Source organism: Cibotium barometz, chromosome 15 (assembly GCF_041138505.1).
Source record: "Cibotium barometz isolate CiBa-2024 chromosome 15, ASM4113850v1, whole genome shotgun sequence".
In the NCBI taxonomy this organism is placed as follows: domain Eukaryota; kingdom Viridiplantae; phylum Streptophyta; class Polypodiopsida; order Cyatheales; family Cibotiaceae; genus Cibotium; species Cibotium barometz.
In genome coordinates, this window is record NC_141060.1 from 56,873,582 (window position 1) to 56,891,736 (window position 18,155).

Here is an 18,155-nt window from a genome sequence, read left to right on the forward strand (position 1 = left end):
AAGCCAAATGTGTATAAGCCGATACAAAAGATCTTGCTTCTTTGGTGGCAAATGACCGTGTAAGCTCCCTGAACCCTGCCTGCGCCCCTTCGCCTCTGTGCCAGTGTTGCCCCATCCTTCTTCCGCCTCCCATCTGTCCTCCTCCACTGTTCGCCCCCTGCCTCTCTGCCCATCACCATCATTTCTCCGCCTCATCTCTCTGCGCAGTGCTCATTTCCTCCACCTCTCATCCTTCCTCGCTAGTCGCCCCTGCCTCTTCCTCCCTTCATTCCTCCACCTCATCCCTCTGCGCAAGTCTTCCCTTCACCTCTGTGTCTAGATCCCCTGCCCTTGCTTCCCGTTTCCACCCTCCCTTCCTTTCCTATGCCTCCTTGCCTGCCTCTTCCCCTTGGTTCTTCAGATTGCTCCTCATCCGGGTTCAAGTCGGCCTTCTTCTTCGATTAGCATCATGGCTAATCATTCTCCCTCAGCCGGGTGAACCATTATTTTTTTCGAAGCCGAGCTCACGGTCCTCTTCGCCAAAATTGAGAAAGACTCCAAAATGGCCCTCATTACCAGAATCTTTGGATCTCACCCTTTCCGTCTCGCTCGAGATGATTGGGTCCTAGTGGCTCTGCCTTCCAACCTCGCTCCACACTTTTGAGATGTCAGGTTGCTTGGAAGAGGTTTCTTCCAAGTGGATTTTGATTCCAAGGACGTAGCCTCAGAGGTTTTGAAGGACAGCCCTTTGCCGTTGGGCTCAAGGAAGGTTTTTTTTCTTCCCTACTCCAGCTATTTTGAGAAAGACTAGAACCGTTTCCCGATTACTCTCAGATTCATAGGTCTTCCTCGCGCATATTAGCCTATGCTAGAGGCCATCGGGTCCTGGTTCTTCAAGTGCCCCCCTCCACGCTTTGCCGACATCTTCTGCCCAGGTGGTCATTGCATCGGCGGATGCTGTCCCCAGGGTCATGGTTCTTGCCCGTGAGACTGTGAGCTCTTTGAGGACTATGTTTTGCTTCTGGGCCCTAGTGGTCTTTTGAAGCAATGTATGGAGATTACAGGTAAAACCGATCAGTGCCGGGTTTGTCACCAACAACAAGGTCACTTTGCTCAAGATTTCCCTCGGGCTCGGGGTCGCAGAAGGCCTCGCAAAGCGTGCTTCTCAAGCGCCACCTCCCTTGGATCCTTCCCATCCTATAGTCCACCAGGTGTGGTGAGCTATCTCTCACGCCCGCCCCCCTGTGTGATTGATGGGAAGACCTCCTCGGATCTTGTACCTCAAATAGATGATGTTTCTGGGCGGCAGAGGGATGTATCAACTCATGCTTCTTTGCAGAGGGAGATGATATATCAGATCAGGATGATTTCATTGAGTCCTCTTTACTTGGAGGGGGTGATATTGTAGGACTTTCAGCATGATGCCATTGCCCTTGATGCCCCGTAGGGCGCCCAGGTTTCTCGTACATATGCAAGTATTGTGTAGGGCCTCGGACAAGGGCAAGTCAGTGGACTTTACCCCGTGGATTATCCCGTCCTCCAACATTATGAGAGGTGTCCTCAGGCTACCCATCTTCTTCTTAGATTGGGGGTCAACCCTCTTCTCTTCCATGAGAATTGTCTCATGGAATGTTCAAGGCCTTGGAGGGCTTCCCACCCGTGGTGGTAGGAAGCGCCTTCTGAAGGACCAACTTCACCCTGCTGTTACAGGAGGGTCTATGGATATACTTTTGTTGCAAGAACACAAATTGGATACATCTCAGTGTGGCAAAACTGGTAAGATACATGCTCTTTCCAGTGGTTCATGCCCAGGGGATGATGGTCTTTCTCCCACCTTCTTTATTCTTTTTTGGAATCATATTAGAGATATCACTGTTGCCATTCAAGAAATGTGGCTGTCGGGTATGATGCCGCCATACCTCACGAAGGGGCTGATTCACCTTGTCCCCAAGAGTGGGGACAAGACTGACATCAAACAATGGAGGCCCATCACTCTCCTTAGATCTGCATATAAGATCTTAGCTAAAGCCTTGAGTATAAGTCTACAGCCTATTCTCCAAAGGACTATCCATGATACACAGAATGGGTTCCTCTAAGGAAGGAGTATATTTGATAACATCTTTTCTTTCTAGGAAGCTGTCGAGTGGGCAAAGTCTAGTCTCAACGGCCTCTTGCCATTCTTTTTCTTCATTTTGAAAAAGCTTATGACAGAGTGGATTGGGATTTTTTGGAGGGCACTATGGCACATATGGGGTTTTCCCAAAACTAGATCAGAGGGGTGTCTTGCACTATGGCACATATGGGGTTTTCCCAAAACTAGATCAGAGGGGTGTCTTGCTTATACAAGGAGGCTCATAGCACTGTTTTAGCTTGTGGGGGGCGCGGCGAGCGTTTTTAGATTTCTGGTTCAGTGAGGCAAGGCTATCCCCTTGCTCCCTTACTGTACCTCATTGTTGTAGCTGAGGCTATGAGTAGGTTTCTTTGGGCTACCCCTAGTGTTGTGGGTCTCAGGCTGCCTTTATGCAGCTGCCTATATGCACGGAAGAAGAGTTTTTGGACTCTGAGTTAGCAGATGATACGGCATTGTTCCTTGAGGCTTCACATGCTTGTTTATGTGCTTTTTGGACAGCCTTGGAGGCCTTTTGTTTGGCAGTAAGAGATACTATCAATTGGCATAAATCAATTGGTTTTTGGATCAATGATTCTCCTCTTGTAGATTGGGGTACAAATGTTGGTTTTACATGGATTGAGCGAGGATGCTATGCTAGATACCTTGGTTGTCAGCAGGTGGTGGGCGTTGACATCTCCCCTGCACAACAGTTTGCTTCAGTGCTCTTAAGCATTAAAAGCAAACTTCATCACTGGAGTAGGAGGAAGCTTGACTTTGCCTCTAGAGCTTTGGTGGTTAACCAAGTTTTGCTAGTCACGACTTGGTTTATTGCCTCATGCTGGATTTTTCATAAGGGATGCATTGACCAGCTTCGTCGCCTTATTCGAAACTTTCTTTGGTCAGAGCTTGATGGAAATGCACACACCAGGCGGCCAGAGTTTCTTGGGAAACCATTATGAGGCCTAAGCAGGAAGGCGGATTGAATATCATTGACCCCGAGGTGCAATGTAAGGCTTTGCTCTCTGTAAGCTTGTTGTCAGGGGCTTCCAGGCACTGAGCCATGGAAGGACTTTCTCATGCTGCAGATCACGAAGTGTGTCCCTGTTTGCGGAGGTGACTAGACTCTCAGCTCATGCTTTATTTTTTCAGATGCAATTCACCGCTCCCCTTCGTTCCCCTTGGTTAGGTCCCTCCTATAGGCCTGGGACTGCCTGAGGAGTTTTTTGGTACACATCCCCCCGCGTTCAGCGGAGGAAGCTAACAAGCAGCCCATTATGTGGAATGATTTGATCTTAGATGTGCATGGTAGGCCTCTTGGGGTAGCAGCCCATTATGTGGAATGATTTGATCTTAGATGTGCATGGTAGGCCTCTTGGGGTAGCTATGCATATTCTCTTAGATGTGCATGGTAGGCCTCTTGGGGTAGCTATGCATATTCTCTGGGCTGGCTTGGAGACCCTATGCCCCATAGTGCTGGCTTGGAAGAGGTTTCAGAGCCTTACCGAGGTGCAAAGATTAGATCTCACGTAGCATTTGAGAGGCTCTAGCCGGAGGATTGCACAGATTGATGCAGCCATTCCCAACCACTGGATTACTGGATCTTTTTTGGAAGGTCATTATCATTCTTGGTTTGGGATTTTCTTTGATAGTAGGTGTTCCTCTTCAAGTTATGGGTATCTCCTTGCCTAAGGAGGATGATGTACCGGTCTTTTTTTCTTTACAAGATGGATAGCAACTAGAGAGATGTGATGTGCAGGACCTTATTGAGGGCCTCCAAATTCATCCAGCCAGATTTCTTGGCAGGTTAGGGAAGCACGTCTTTGTTGACCCCCCAAATGATCACAGAGAGTGTTAGCCTTTGGTTGTTTAGTGGCTGCCCTATCCGACATTTACATTGGGACCCCGGTGAGTGGGAGTGGAAGGATGCTTGTAACCCTTTAAAAAGCATGCCTTTTTTCAATTATACGGTGTGGAATGCCAGACATCTTATCTTGGGACACATTCAGAGTGTTCCTACTCTTAGACCCCATTGGGAGTCTTATGGCATTTTGATTGACATTCAGAGGGTATTTTGGCGGAGATTGTGGCATTCTTATAGGAAGCCACAGATTTCCTCCTTTATCTAGGTTTCCCTTCATGGTGGTCTGGCCACTAATCAGTGGAGGTCTGTTACTAGTGCTTGCCCCCAGCATGCCCTGATGTGCAGGAGTTTCGGAGTCATTTTACCATTGTTTATGGGAATGCAGGGAAGCACAGAGGGTTTGGTCTACGATTGCACACCTCTTTGGTAGGATTAAGAGGGATGCTATCATTTCTTTTGGTTTTATCATTTGGTTGACACAGTCTGGGCCTCAACTGAGGTTTTAGGGGACTGACAAGAGCTTGGTCATTATGGTTAGGCAAGGAGTTGCTCAGCAGTGTTGTCTTCAGGATTTGCCACTTTCACACTTTGTCCCTCCGACACAAAGGTTAGACAGTTCTTGGGAGATTATTGCTAACATCTTAGCTTGGAATATCTGGAAGGCTAGATGCACTGAGGCCATTGAGGGTACTCCCGTTCTTGTTTCTCAATGTCTTTGCAGGATTTAGAGTGATATTATTCACACCATTATGGCTACCTGCTGTGTGATGTCTCCTCCAAAATGTCCTTTGGTACTAGCACTCATTGTAATGTTTAACATATTTCATCGCATCGTCAAAGAGTGCTAACTACCATAGTCCTTTTAATATAGGACTTTTCTCGCTGTGATGTCTCCTCCAAAGTGTCCTTTGGCAACTCCAGTGTGAACTTGTTCTAGAATATTAACGTACTCTTCCTCGCATATGCAAAGTCTTAAGACATCATCTTTCCCTGTCCTATAGAGTTATCCTAAAATGACGGTGTACAGGGATACTGCTTTCACTAACTAGCATTTTCTTCTTAGGAACATGTTCTCATCTAAGGGAAGTCCATTTCCCAAGTATTCGTCAATTTCATAGCTCCACCTTGGCACTAAACTTATTTGAAATAGAGATGCATCTGCAAGATGGTCCTCAACCAAGCCTCAACCCTTGTTGTTCCCTCCCCTTTTAAAATTCTAGATAGGTGATTATCAGTTGTGTGACATGCAATGTTCTTTTTGCAAGAACTAACACTGTGAAATCAAATTCCAGAAGAATTAATAATAACCACCATGTAATTTTCCATGTGGCACATGGCTTATTCACAAGGTAAAGCAAAGCCTAATGGTCTACAAAAAATATAAATTTATTCACCAAAAGATAATGGCAAAGCTTCTTTACTGCATAAACCATTACTAAGCCCCCCTTCTCTGTGGTTATATAATTCTTCTTTGGATAATTGAGTTGTCTATTAGCGACGTAACCAGGTTGAGCTAATATGTATCCTATAGCGTGCTGCTGCATCTATATGTGTGTGGAAGATGACATCCCACCTTGGTGCTTTGAGAATTGGAGTTGTTTTATCAAGGACTCCTTAAGCTTATGGAATGACTCTTCACACTCCTTAGTCCACACACGTACACAACTTTCAAATTTCCACTTTCTAGTTTTTGAATCGAGAGGAGACTTGTTTAGAGTCTTCCTGATCATTGGTGGTTGAGCTTGAAGGCTCGACCTCTTTTGTGACTCTCCTCTTCTTTATGGCTTTGTTTTGTCTTCTGCGTCTAAACTTGGAAGTCTTTTTGGAGTCCATTAAAACAATATCATAGGAGTAGTCATGGGCTAGCACTTCAGCTATCTTAGGATCTATTTTCATGGCATTTACACTAGGTCTTCTCATTAGATCTTTCCAGCCAGAGCATAACTTCTTGGTTTCCTTTCAAGGCTTTCACGTATTATAAGTATTGTTCTTCCCCCTTAACGCTTTGCGGGTCTCTGGCCTGATTTTGTTAATTTCTTAGCTCTTTTGAGTAGAGATTCTCTCTTTTTCAAGGAATTCTCTGAGAAGGGACTGGCACTTCTCCTTCTTTGTCTTCACCTATTAAAGGAGAAGCTTGGTGTAAAACTTACACTCAAGCTCCTGATTGGTATAGTTATTGGCTCTTTTGAGGAATTTTCCCTTATTTTTTATTCCTCCTTAGTGGAATCGATGTCTTATTTTTTGGAAGCACTAGGGTCAGTCTTGGATTATGTATTCACTGTTCTCCTCAATAACAGTCTTATTTTTTTATTCCTCCTTAGTGGAATCGATGTCTTATTTTTTGGAAGCACTAGGGTCACAGTCTTGACTAGGATTATGTATTTACTGTTCTCCTCAAAAAATTGTGTTCCCATGGGCATAGGACATACATCCATTATAGCTAGTAACTACATCCAGTTTTCCTCCTCTTCAAGGTCTGTTAATGAAGCTATGGAAGCTTCATCTTCCAAATCATATCTTTTACCACCTTGTCCACCACTGAAGTGGTGCATGTGTATTAAGGCCAAGCATATCATATTTGACCCCACATCATCGATAGGCATTCTGGTGACTTCTTTATACTTATGGGTCTTTTAGGTTTTCCTTAATTGTATTCCCTCTTGATACAGGTAAATAACATCATAATCCCAATCATGAATCATCGACAATTGGTGCATGAACGGTCCTCCAAGAATCATTTCATTGCTGGTGAGCTTTCCAAAGTTAACACAATAACAAATGTATGTTTGTAGGTTAGGCTACACAATGTTATCTCAACGTCCTTCAAGATTCCCATAGGGGTTCCTAAATTTCCATCCACTAGCTTGAGGACTAATTTTTGCTCTTTTAAAGGGCTTGGTTCCCCATCTCTGCCACGTCTTTGGTCACAATTCTTACTCTTGCTCCCCCATCAAGGATCGCAGCAGTGGTGGTGGTCACTCCTCCTAGTTTGATTGGAATGGTGGCATTCATATCATCTCCTTCGTAGTACTTCCCAACCGCATTAATTGGAATATCCTTGAATGTCTATCATGGCTTATCCTTTTCAGCTTTGTCGGCCTCTTAAATTTCTTTGATAGGTTTAAGCTTTTCTTTCACCCATTGATAAACTTTATCCCAAAGTTTCCTACTTGCATGCCAAGTATTCAGCCATGGTTATCGTGATGATGACTAGGGCTGAGAGGATTGGTCTCGAGGCTCTCGTTTCTCTTTTTAGTGTAGGCCTTAGAGATGGTTCATTTGCGGTTGCCCACTATGGTTATCATGACTAGGGCTAAGAGGACCTCTCGAGGCTCGCATTTCTCTTTTTTGTCTAGGCCTTAGAGACGGCACATTTGCAATTGTCATCAACTCCGCATTTGTACCCATGTAGGATGGTGTAGTTAGTAATGAGCCAGGCTTAGATTTTCATGGCACCCATGCCCATTAAGGTAGTCTCTCAGTATATCCTCCCATTAGGGTAGTCTCTCAGCTAGGGGTTCTCTGAGGGCATATTTCCTCTCGATCGAGTCTTTCTTTTATGATATGCTCATGGAGCAACCTCATATTCTCTATTTTCACAAGCTCTTGGAGGGAGCTCTTCCAATTTTTTTCTTTGGTTTTTAAGCTCTTCATGAGGCTCAAGCATTTCGATAGAGGTGATTCAAGTTCCTTACTTGAGATACTCCCCTCGTGGAATTCCTCTTTGATAGGCTCTAACAGCATTGGAATGGGGGTCTCTGTGTGGGAACATGGAGATTGGTCCTATTGGCCCCCCTCTAGTTAGGTATGTTGTACCAATTCTTATGTGTTGTTCGACCTTGAGATTTCCTCTCTCAGGCTAAGGTAAGCTTGTAACTTCTTGGGAAGGGGTTCTTCTAATCCTCTAAATTTATACTTCCCTTCCACAGCTTTGTTAGCCATTCTAATAAGTTCATTCTTTCGGTGTATTATGATTGATTCGTTCGTCTTCACTTTCCTTACCTCGTTCGACCTTGAGATTTCCTCTCTCAGGCTAAGGTAAGCTTGTAACTTCTTGGGAAGGGGTTCTTCTAATCCTCTAAATTTATACTTCCCTTCCATAGCTTTGTTAGCCATTCTAATAAGTTCATTCTTTCAGTCTATTATGATTGATTCGTCTTCACTTTCCTTACCCTGTTCTTCATCGAGAGTGATTTGAACTAGTAGTTCAGGGATGATTTCTATTTCTACATAGGTCGAATCATTAATTAGTTTTAATCGTGGGGTCATCCGTTCCTCTCCACTAAGAGATTAAGAAGCTCTTTTAGCTTTCACCAGAGTTCTGGGGCTCTCTCTATTAGCACAAGTCCATCAAGACTGTTTAATCCCTTCTCCTCATCCAAGGTTATTTTGGCTTATTGAATTTGGAACGTTCTCAATCTCACTATAATCTTGATGTTCTTTTAGGTCCTTCTCTCTTGTTTTATTTCATTGGTGCCTAGTTGATTAGGTACTTTTGCTAGCATGATCCAGCTTTTATTAGGCATGTACCCTAGTCACAATCCTCGTTGGTACTTTCTGTTCTTCTTCTGAAGAAGGCTGGCATCATATGACATTGACTATCCCAAACTTACTAGAGGTGATTGTGGTGTGATGGTAGATGGATTTGGAGTGGTGTCCTTATATGGGTAGTAATCACACTAATCAAATGATCTATGCCACACAAGATACACCATCTATCTAACGGTAGTCATCACACTAATCAAATGATCTATGCCACACAAGATACACCATCTATCTAACGATAGCAGATTAGTTGTTATCGCTTCTAGATTAGCCTAGTTTAGCCATGATATGGGGTTTGTAGTCTCTCGATGCTATTTGCATTAAGATAGTTAATTGTTATGTATCTCACATCATTAGTCTTAGTTGTCACGAATGATATGTATCCCACATCATTGGTCTTGGTTGTCCCGAATGATATTCAATTCTAGGTGGGCTTCCCGACATTGAGTTTGGGTAGTCAATATAGAATTTCAATGTGCTAGGGAGCTCCTTTAAAATGTGTTTCATATCTGGTAGCCTCGTTAAGGTGGTTCTTAGCTGGCTGGCTATGGTGTGGTAACACCGGAGGTAGAACATTCGATGTTCTAGATGGGTTTCTTGCCAATGTAGGGCTACTCAAGTAGCATCGTCTGGTCTAGCTATAGGTGAGGCTGGTAAAGCCAATGATTAAGGAGCTACTGGTAATGCAAACACTTCTATCATTCTAGTTATTCGTTGTTCATGGTAGTAGTTAGGTGATTCATGATTTTCATACCTCCTGCAATACCCACACCACTAGTTTCCCCTTACTCTCAAGTCTGGGCACTTATGCACCATGTGATTGCTTTTGCAAATTGCACACCAAGTCATTTTCCATCTTGGAGCTAAATGTAGATGGTGTGTCTCCCTAGGAGAGGCTTTTCACACTTCTTCTAGCCCATTGCCTTAGCAATGTCTTCTCTGCTCCTAGCTCTTCCATTTCCTAGTGTCCTAGGTTTTAACTAATGACTCTGCTCTTCTACTTTCCAAAGAATGCTTGTAGTAAAGTTATCATCAAAATCTATCCCTTCTAGGCAACACTCCACTAGCATTATATGCCTTCTGGCATATAATGCATCACATGCAACTATTTGCTTCTCAAATCCTCTAAGAATAATGAGATCAACCTAGTTTGGCGTGGTCTCTCAGCGGGGCATTTGATGTTCAGGTTTTTACAGCGGTTGATACAATCCCTCAGTAACTTGTGTTCAAAAGTTGCTCTTGAATTGATACAACTATGTAACTACTCTATGCTTGACACCATCGTCTTCGAAAAGCCTATGGTAAATGCTATAGCTATTTGAATTGATACAATTGTGTAACTAAGCTATGCTTGACACCCGTCTTCGAGAAGCCTATGGTAAATGATAGCTCGAGATCCTCCATGGTCCCTTTTTGTGAGTCTTCTAGCATCTGAAACCACAATAGAGCATTGCTTTCTAAAGTTAGTCCAAAGGCATCAATCTTAGTTCTAGGATTGGTTACTCTCTCAGCCATGTAGATTTATCTAAGTGCAGCTAGGTGGTTATAGGGATCCCGTGATCTATCAAGATTTGACACTAGCTTGGATATGTGTGAGGCTCTAATCCTCAAATGGCCATGGTCATATTTGCCTTTTATTCCTCTAGGTGGTCTAACCACCCTAGGAATGACATCTTACACTCTTCTTTTTTATTCAGGAACATGAGCTCATGCTCTTGGTTCTGTAGGCTTAATTATTGATTATGGAGCCATCAAGGCTACGTATCTAGGTTCAAGTCTAGGATGTACTAGTGCATATGACAGTATTGCATACCCATAGGCTAATACTCCAATGGCTATTTCAGGTGACGGTTTAAGAAGTACGTTTGTCGTATGCATCATTGGGTATCCCACTGGCTATTGGTTGGCTTGTAAGCTCTCTATTTGTGACTATACAATCTTTTAGTTTCCCATGCTCCTTAAGCTGGTACCCTTGGCTATAAGGGAGTGGCTACCCTTACTCTTTTGAGAGGTATTACCTCTCTTTGGATGTCACTATTTCACCTTATCCTTGCTTCTCCTTGATTGGATCCAACCATAATGAGAAAGGAACCCAAATGTTGGTGTCCTTTCTGCTACTCTAGAATGAGAATTCTTTCTCTTCCACTGACTTCCTCTTCTTGACATGATTTCCTCCTAATAGGTCCTCCCTTCTCTTCCTCCTACTATCCTTTTACTTAAGCATGTTATGGGAGGTGCGACGCCCCATGCCTAGACCTCTTTGGATTCCTTGCCTCTTTGGCAAGTCTTGGGATGTATATGTCACCATCTTCATCAACATACATCATTTAATCTATGGCGAGGTGCTTCATGGAATCAAAAAGATCCCTACAAGTCCCTAGGAGTAGTAGTGATTATGTAGAGGTTACTTGAAGCATCATCATTCCTTCATTGTTGACTCCTCTAAGTCTCCTTAAAAAGAATTTGTCAATTACATTAGGGAGTTGAGTTCTTACCAACTCTATTTAATCTCTGGTAGCTTCTTGCAATCTTTTGGGCCTTTCTAACTCCATGACTAATGGTCTAACCTTCTCAATGTCCCTTATTGGGATATACATCATCCCGTTGGAGTCTAGATAGAACTCCTGGTTCCTAATAGCTGACAATACCACCCGTCGGAGTCTAGATAAAACACATGGTTCCCACTAGCCAAAAATACTCGTCGACGGTCTGGCTCAATTATGTGCACTAATGACATTAGCCATCTATAAGAATATCTCGTTAGTGTTTATGAAGAATAGGACTTGGTTAGTTGTGTAGAAGTCGTAGGTCTAGCTCAATTAGCCATCTCTAAGAATATCGCGTTAGTGTTTATGAAGACTAGGACTTGGTTAGTTGTGTGGAAGTCGTAGCATCGATGTCCCTTGTTGGGGTATACATCATCCCATCAGAGTCTAGATAGGACTCTAGTTTCCACTAGTTGACAATACCACTCACACGGGTCTAACTCAATTCTACGCACTGATGGCATTAACCATCTCTAAGAGTATCCCACGCATCTATGAAGATTAGGACTTGGTTAGTTGTGTAGAATCCTTTAGCGTCTATGAAGACTGGGACATCATTGGTTGTGTGGAAGCCATTAGTGTCTATCAAGACTGGGACTTGGTTAGTTGTGTGGATGCTGTAGCATTGTAAAACATATGCTACATTGGTTTCGGTGTTGTTCGCCTCTAACTTGTTTGCTCATGGCATCCTTTCTCTCCCCCATTGGTCTTCCAGCTTGGGACCTTTTGACTCCTTCTATAATGAATTTCCACTGTATGGTCTTGTTTGGCCACTTTCACATTTAGATTCTTAATTGGGCTAATGGCCCATAATCTTGATATGGTATCCTCTATTGTGAACGATTCCTAGTTTTCCTCTGAATCTAGAGCTACTAAGGTGGTTAGATTAACGCTTGGTCCTATTCCACTCTCTAGTGTTGGCACATACCATAATGTTTTGTGTTCAAATGTTAGATTCGAGCATGAAGTCTCGATGTTTTGGTTCGAACATAAATGCATAAGCACTTGGTCCAATGCTGAGGTTCTTTTTATGATTTTCCTAGGTTTTTTTGCTATCTTTTGTAATTTTTCTTGATTTTTTTAATATTTTTAGTGTTTTAGAAGTTTTATATCTTTTTATGGTTTTTGTTTAGGATTTAGTAGGTCTAGGTTTGAGGTGATGGTTGAAATCCCTTGCACTTGCTATTGTTCTGATTTCTAATGCCTCTGAAATTTTGTCTTGGTAGGAGTAGGATCAATGATCCTACTTAGGCGATCCATGTCTAATGATTCTTCTTGCAAACGATTCTTATGGGAAATGATCCTATCAAAAACAATTCTAGACAAAATGATTTCTATCGAAAATGATCCTTGATGGAATGATTCCAGCCAAATGATTCAACTAGAACAATTCAAGAACTGGTCGATCCTTCTTCTGGGATCGAAATGATCAAACCTTGATGATTCTAGATTTTTAACGATTCAACCCTTGGATCGTAAACGATTCTAGTTGACCCACCATCTGAGACTTGGATTGAGCGATTGCACTTATGGGATCGAAACAATTCATTTGTTTGCACTTATGGGATCAAAACGATTCATTTGTTTGCCAACTGTCAGTGTCAACCCGACAACGCCTCAATTGCTCTGCAATTATTATGCTATTAGCAAATATTCCTTGTAGATTTGGCAGGTACATCGGCACTGATTCTCACGTTCATGATGACCATTACAGATAATTGAATGGTCATTGATGCGCTTACAGATAATCCTAGATGCTAGGTTAATGATCGTGGCCAGCTTGGTCAGAACGATCCGACTCTAGGGCTTGGATCACATGATTCTACCCCCAAAAGATCCTACTAGTAGTGAGATCAAGACGATGAGATTGGGAAAAGATTCCACTTTGTTTTTCTATCTTTTTCTTGGTTTTTTAAGGTTTTTTGCTTGGTACCTAGCTTAGCAATGGTTCTAAGATGAATATTCTACCATCTAATTAAATAATTATTTACGAATTAATTGAAAGTATGGGCCAACTTTTGCCCTTTGAACATAATGGAAAAAGTCATATTTTAGCTTAATTAGCCTATTTTAATGCATATGATGTTAATGGAAAAGCCTCACAAACGAGATTGCTAACCTCAATCTTGTAAGTAGAGGCTCAACTCAACCATCCATCTCCACTAATGAAGCAAAAACAATAAAAAACACAAAAGAAGGGTTATGGGTTAGGAAAAGCTCAATCTAATCACACATTTTTCACCCCTAAAGAAAATAATAATAATGGATCAATAGACTGCTCAATTCTATTCTCGAGCAGCCTGCCTCTTGCTAAGGGACGTTGTAGCTTCATAACAAGCATTGTCTACACACCAAGGAGTACAACCCGTCGTCTAGAGCGTGAAAGCGTATTGAACGCGAGAATGGAAGCCTCAAGGGGTACCAAACCCTCAAGCTCTATCAATCCAATGGTTGGACCTCCGTAATCTAATCACTCACATGAGGGAGAAGCTAGCAAGCCTTCTCTCTTCTCACTCCATCTCTCTCTCTCTCTCTCTCTCTCTCTCTCTCTCTCTCTCTCTCTCTCTCTCTCTCTCTCTCTCTTTCTCTCTCTCTCTCTCTCTCTCAATCACAAATCGCATATAAGAATCAAGCAAGCTTACCTCAAGCTCACACCCACACACCCACACACTCAAGCACTCTCACACCCACACACTCAAGCACTCTCACATGCAAGCAACCCAACGAGATTCCTTAGAGAATGATAGACATAAACATGGAAGCATGCAAGAATTAGGAATGGAACAAGACATGCAAGAAGGAAGGAGCTCCCAAGCTTGAGCTCAATAGTTGATTATATTATGACAGTGTCCTTACACAACCTCATAAGTCACTTGTATACAAGTGGGTTTTGCTTGGCTGCTGACATTTACGAGATGCCCAAAACATGTTCTCATTACATATTTAAGCCTGTGATTAGGGTTCATTATGTGCATTTAAGGCTCTGAAGACCCTCTAAAAGAAGAGTGTAGACCTCCAAACTTGCTGACCTCCTCTGAACGTGCAATAAGAGGTAGTTATGCTTCACTCACCTCCACATGTCTAGCTAGCCTTGCTCTGCCAGCTGGCCTATGGGGTCACCCTCTAAAAGGCCGCCCTCATTACCATCCACATTTGGAGGTGAAAGGAGGGCAACCAGTTATAAAGCTGACATATTTCAGCTTTTAACTGGTTGAAAAACTCTCTAGAGAATTTAAGAGGGTTTGCAAACCACCCTCTACCCTCTTAGTTCCTAACCTACCCACTACACCTCCAAATGAGGAGGGTTATAGGGGCGGCCTATAAAAAAGAAATGTTAAATAAATGCAAGCATGTAATGATGAATGTTTTCCATGTGATATTTGGTATAAATATTAATCATAATGCAGTATAAGTCGTTCTGGTGTATTTGATTTGATGCACATATTCATGATAGGTTCAATCCCTCATTTACCACCATAAGATTTTATTATATATTTTCCCAAGAAGTATTTTGTACTTTAATTGAGAGGTTCAATCCCTCATTTACCAAAAAGATTTTATTATATATTTTCCCAAGAAGTATTTTATACTTTAATTGAGAGGTATTTTGTAATACTTATTCGGAGTGAATACTATTTGCAAAGATATTCAAGTTGGTGATAGTACGTTGATATCTTCTTTATGTTTAAGCTTGGATAACTCATTGTTAAGGCCTGGATAACTCATTGTTTAGGCTTACAATGACAATTGTTTAGGCTTACAATGACAATTGTTGAAGCAACTGTGTCATGGTCTATGGGCATGCTATTTTGCATTTTGGTACAGACTTAACTGAAGTGGAGACTCCATATATAATAGGATGTAGATGGTAATAAAATGTTCTGCTTAGATTCATCACTTAGTTGCCACCCACTGCAGAATTGTTCATAGCCAAGCTTCTTGCTACATCAGTGATAGTGATGAGAGTCTGGAGTTTGACAGACCAAGTTTTGTTGATCCAGTGTTATCAACAATAGATGTTGAAGACACTCCACCCAAAATAAGCGAGGATTGTGAACTCGATGAGGATTATACATAAGACATAATTGAAGTAGATTTGGAGGGAGAGAAGAAAATCAAGCAGATTATTCCTTGGATAATGGGGAATGATAAGGCACAATGCTTGAAGAAGCTATTGCATAACTCAAATGGACCTACGGCTATAACTGAGCTTCCTTATGAATACAATGGAAATATTGCATTCGTATTGCCTCCACATTCAGGAAAGGGTTCAACTATGATGGAATGCAACAAAGGTTAGATGGTCATTTATGGACAAGGCCCAAGGTCACCAGCATGGAAATAGACTGCATAGTTCGTAAAAGCCAATGCCTTGGTTCTTTGAAGTGTCAGAAACTTAATTGTTTATACTATTTGAACAATAAAAGGTATAATGATACATACTTTCATGCTTATTTTGATAATCCTATTTCAAAGGGCCTTCTTGCAATGGAGGATAGGACAAGTATTACTCTCCATTACTATAAGAAAGTGGTTTCCTATGTTGAGACTTGTTCTTGAATGGTCTATTATGTCTTGTTGAGAGTACATGACAAGACAAGATTAATGCTACATGTTGAGGAGCATTTGCACAATGTGCAACATGGAACATCACTAGTGGCCATTGAGAAGGTTAGGAAGCTGGTCAGAACTGTACTTAAAATAAACAAAGCAATGGTCCAAGACGTATCCAAATGATAGTAACAAGACAATTAATTATTGACTCTCTAACTCTTGAGAACACAAAAAAATAGGTGACAGTAAGGTGATGAACTATTTGGAGGAGTTCATGCCCATTGTGCAGAACCAAAGGCGAAACTTTAAACTTCTTCTCCTTATTGTATAAGTTTGTGCAATGCTAACATATTCTATTTGTTTGTATGATTAGATTCAAAAGTATTGTTGCAACAGAGAGAAAATGAGAAATAACATTGGTGGATGATGGGTATGATAACATTTTGCAACTTTAAAAAAAGTGTATCTTTCCATTTTTCCATGGAAGCCGATTTCCAAGCCAAGGAGGACTAAACGAGAAATATTTTGTCTTCAAAATGTTGACTATAGGCCCTAGTGTGCAGGAGTTGACATTGTGAACTACATGTGGCATACGGGAGAAGGTGACCTGCATAATTCATGGGTGCATTTTGAGCACACTCATAGAGTGGATGGATGGGCAACAATGTCACGCTCAGTATACAACCCTGGGTACATATCCAGAATTCGGCAACAAGGTTTTTTCATTTGTACATCAGAGAGTAACATGTCACTTTTTTTCTAGATTGCAAGGATTAATGGTGATAGCAATATGTGAAACCAAAGAAGAAGATGTAGAAACTCATATCATATTTTGGGAATCACTTAATAATGTGCTGACTCAGAATGGCTTTCCGCCGACAGATTTTGCTAGATTCATGGTGGCAGGTGAAGCAGGAGCCAATTGGATTACAATAAGAACGGTGTACAATGGAGTCCCAAACAATGTTTTGGAAGGGAGGGAACGCTCATGTCTGTTTCATTGGGAGCAGATCTTGCATAAGCACACAACAAAACTAGTACCAGCAGTGAATAGACAAAAACATCTAGAGATGTGTGAGGAATGGCGCTTGAGTCGAACTTTGACATATGCGGGGCAGAGAAAGCTCATGTATAAAAATATGGTGGAGTGGACTTGTACCAAAGGAGAATATAAAGGCATTGCAAAGGCAGTTCAAATGGTGGGAAGACAAGATCTTTCATTTGGAAAATCAGCTACATATGTAAGAATTATTGAATGTTCTCTCATTGGGGAAATTAAGTGGGTTGTTCTTTTGGGCAGTTATACTTGGAAATATATTAACGTGCATTGCTTTTTTTTCAAGATTCTTTGAGTCCTTGGAAAAGATCCCTGATACCAAGCATAAACATGTCTAAAGTATTCATGCAAGTTGGCTAGCTAGAGAGGGAGGCAAAAGAAAGATCTCTTTATATGATGCATGCGCCACTGATGTAATAAATGCATATATCCAATGCACAAAATAGCCAGGGTTCATGACAGGACATTGCAGAGGCACAGGCCCTAACATGGAGACATTGCAACACAGAGTTGCGAGTGGTAGCACACCAAGACCCACTTTTATTACTCGGGTGATGCAGGATGCAGTGTCTGGTACTTCCTTGTATGAGGAGCCAGTTATGTATGGTGATAGGGAGACTGTTCAAAGGAAAAAGAAGTCTGTTATAGAAAAACAAGATCCCATAAACTAGGATATTTAATGGAGTCAATATAACGTAAACATCGAGGTTGTCTACGAAAAATTGGATTTGAAACTACACTTCCCAATTGCAGCTGCTCATGATGAATTAGACAAGTCGCCAAACTGAGCATTGCCAGAGGAAACAAACCATTCGCTTCAAGAAAATGAAGCCATTGACATAAGCAGCTCAGTGCTAATCTCTGAAGAAAGCATCCACATATCTTTATGGGCAATTAGAAGAATGCTTGTTCACACAAAGCAAAAATGCTTTGGTATGGTTGATAGGAAGAATTCCACAAATATGGTGGTGAGATGATCTATAGGCACAGTGGCACCATGCTTTTGGTCAGAGAGAATGCACCAAGGTAAAGAAATACCACAATGGATGTGGTTTTGTTCTCATGACATTGAGCACACATGGGATGTGGACAAATTAGTAAAATGTGTGCCGTAGTTACCGCTTATAATGCTAGTTGATATAGGAACTAACATCACATTAGAGGAATATGCAAGCCTTAAAGCAGCTGGTTTTGTGTTGAAGGAGATTGGGTCACCAATCACACCTCGTAAATAGGCAGCAAGGAGAGGGTAATCCTGGGATAGAAGAATCGTGGCCCCCATCAAGTAAACGAAGCAAGAAATGGAGACATGGAATATCAAAAGATGCTGAGAAGAAAATATCACTTGCTGAAGCAATGGATGCTGTACTTTTGGAAAAAAAGAGGGTTTTACCCTGGTGCACACATTGTTTTTAGCATTTTAACAGAGAAATGTTATGAGGTACATATAAAGGCAGAACCAGTGTGCTTATGTCCAGACTTTGAGCAAAGGGAACAAACTCA

The 18,155-nt window shown here is 41.8% G+C and overlaps 1 pseudogene; it reads left to right on the forward strand.

Moving 5' to 3' along the window:
- Positions 1-541: 541 nt before the first annotated feature.
- Positions 542-17,323, forward strand: LOC147631449 (uncharacterized; annotated as a pseudogene).
- Positions 17,324-18,155: the final 832 nt, after the last annotated feature.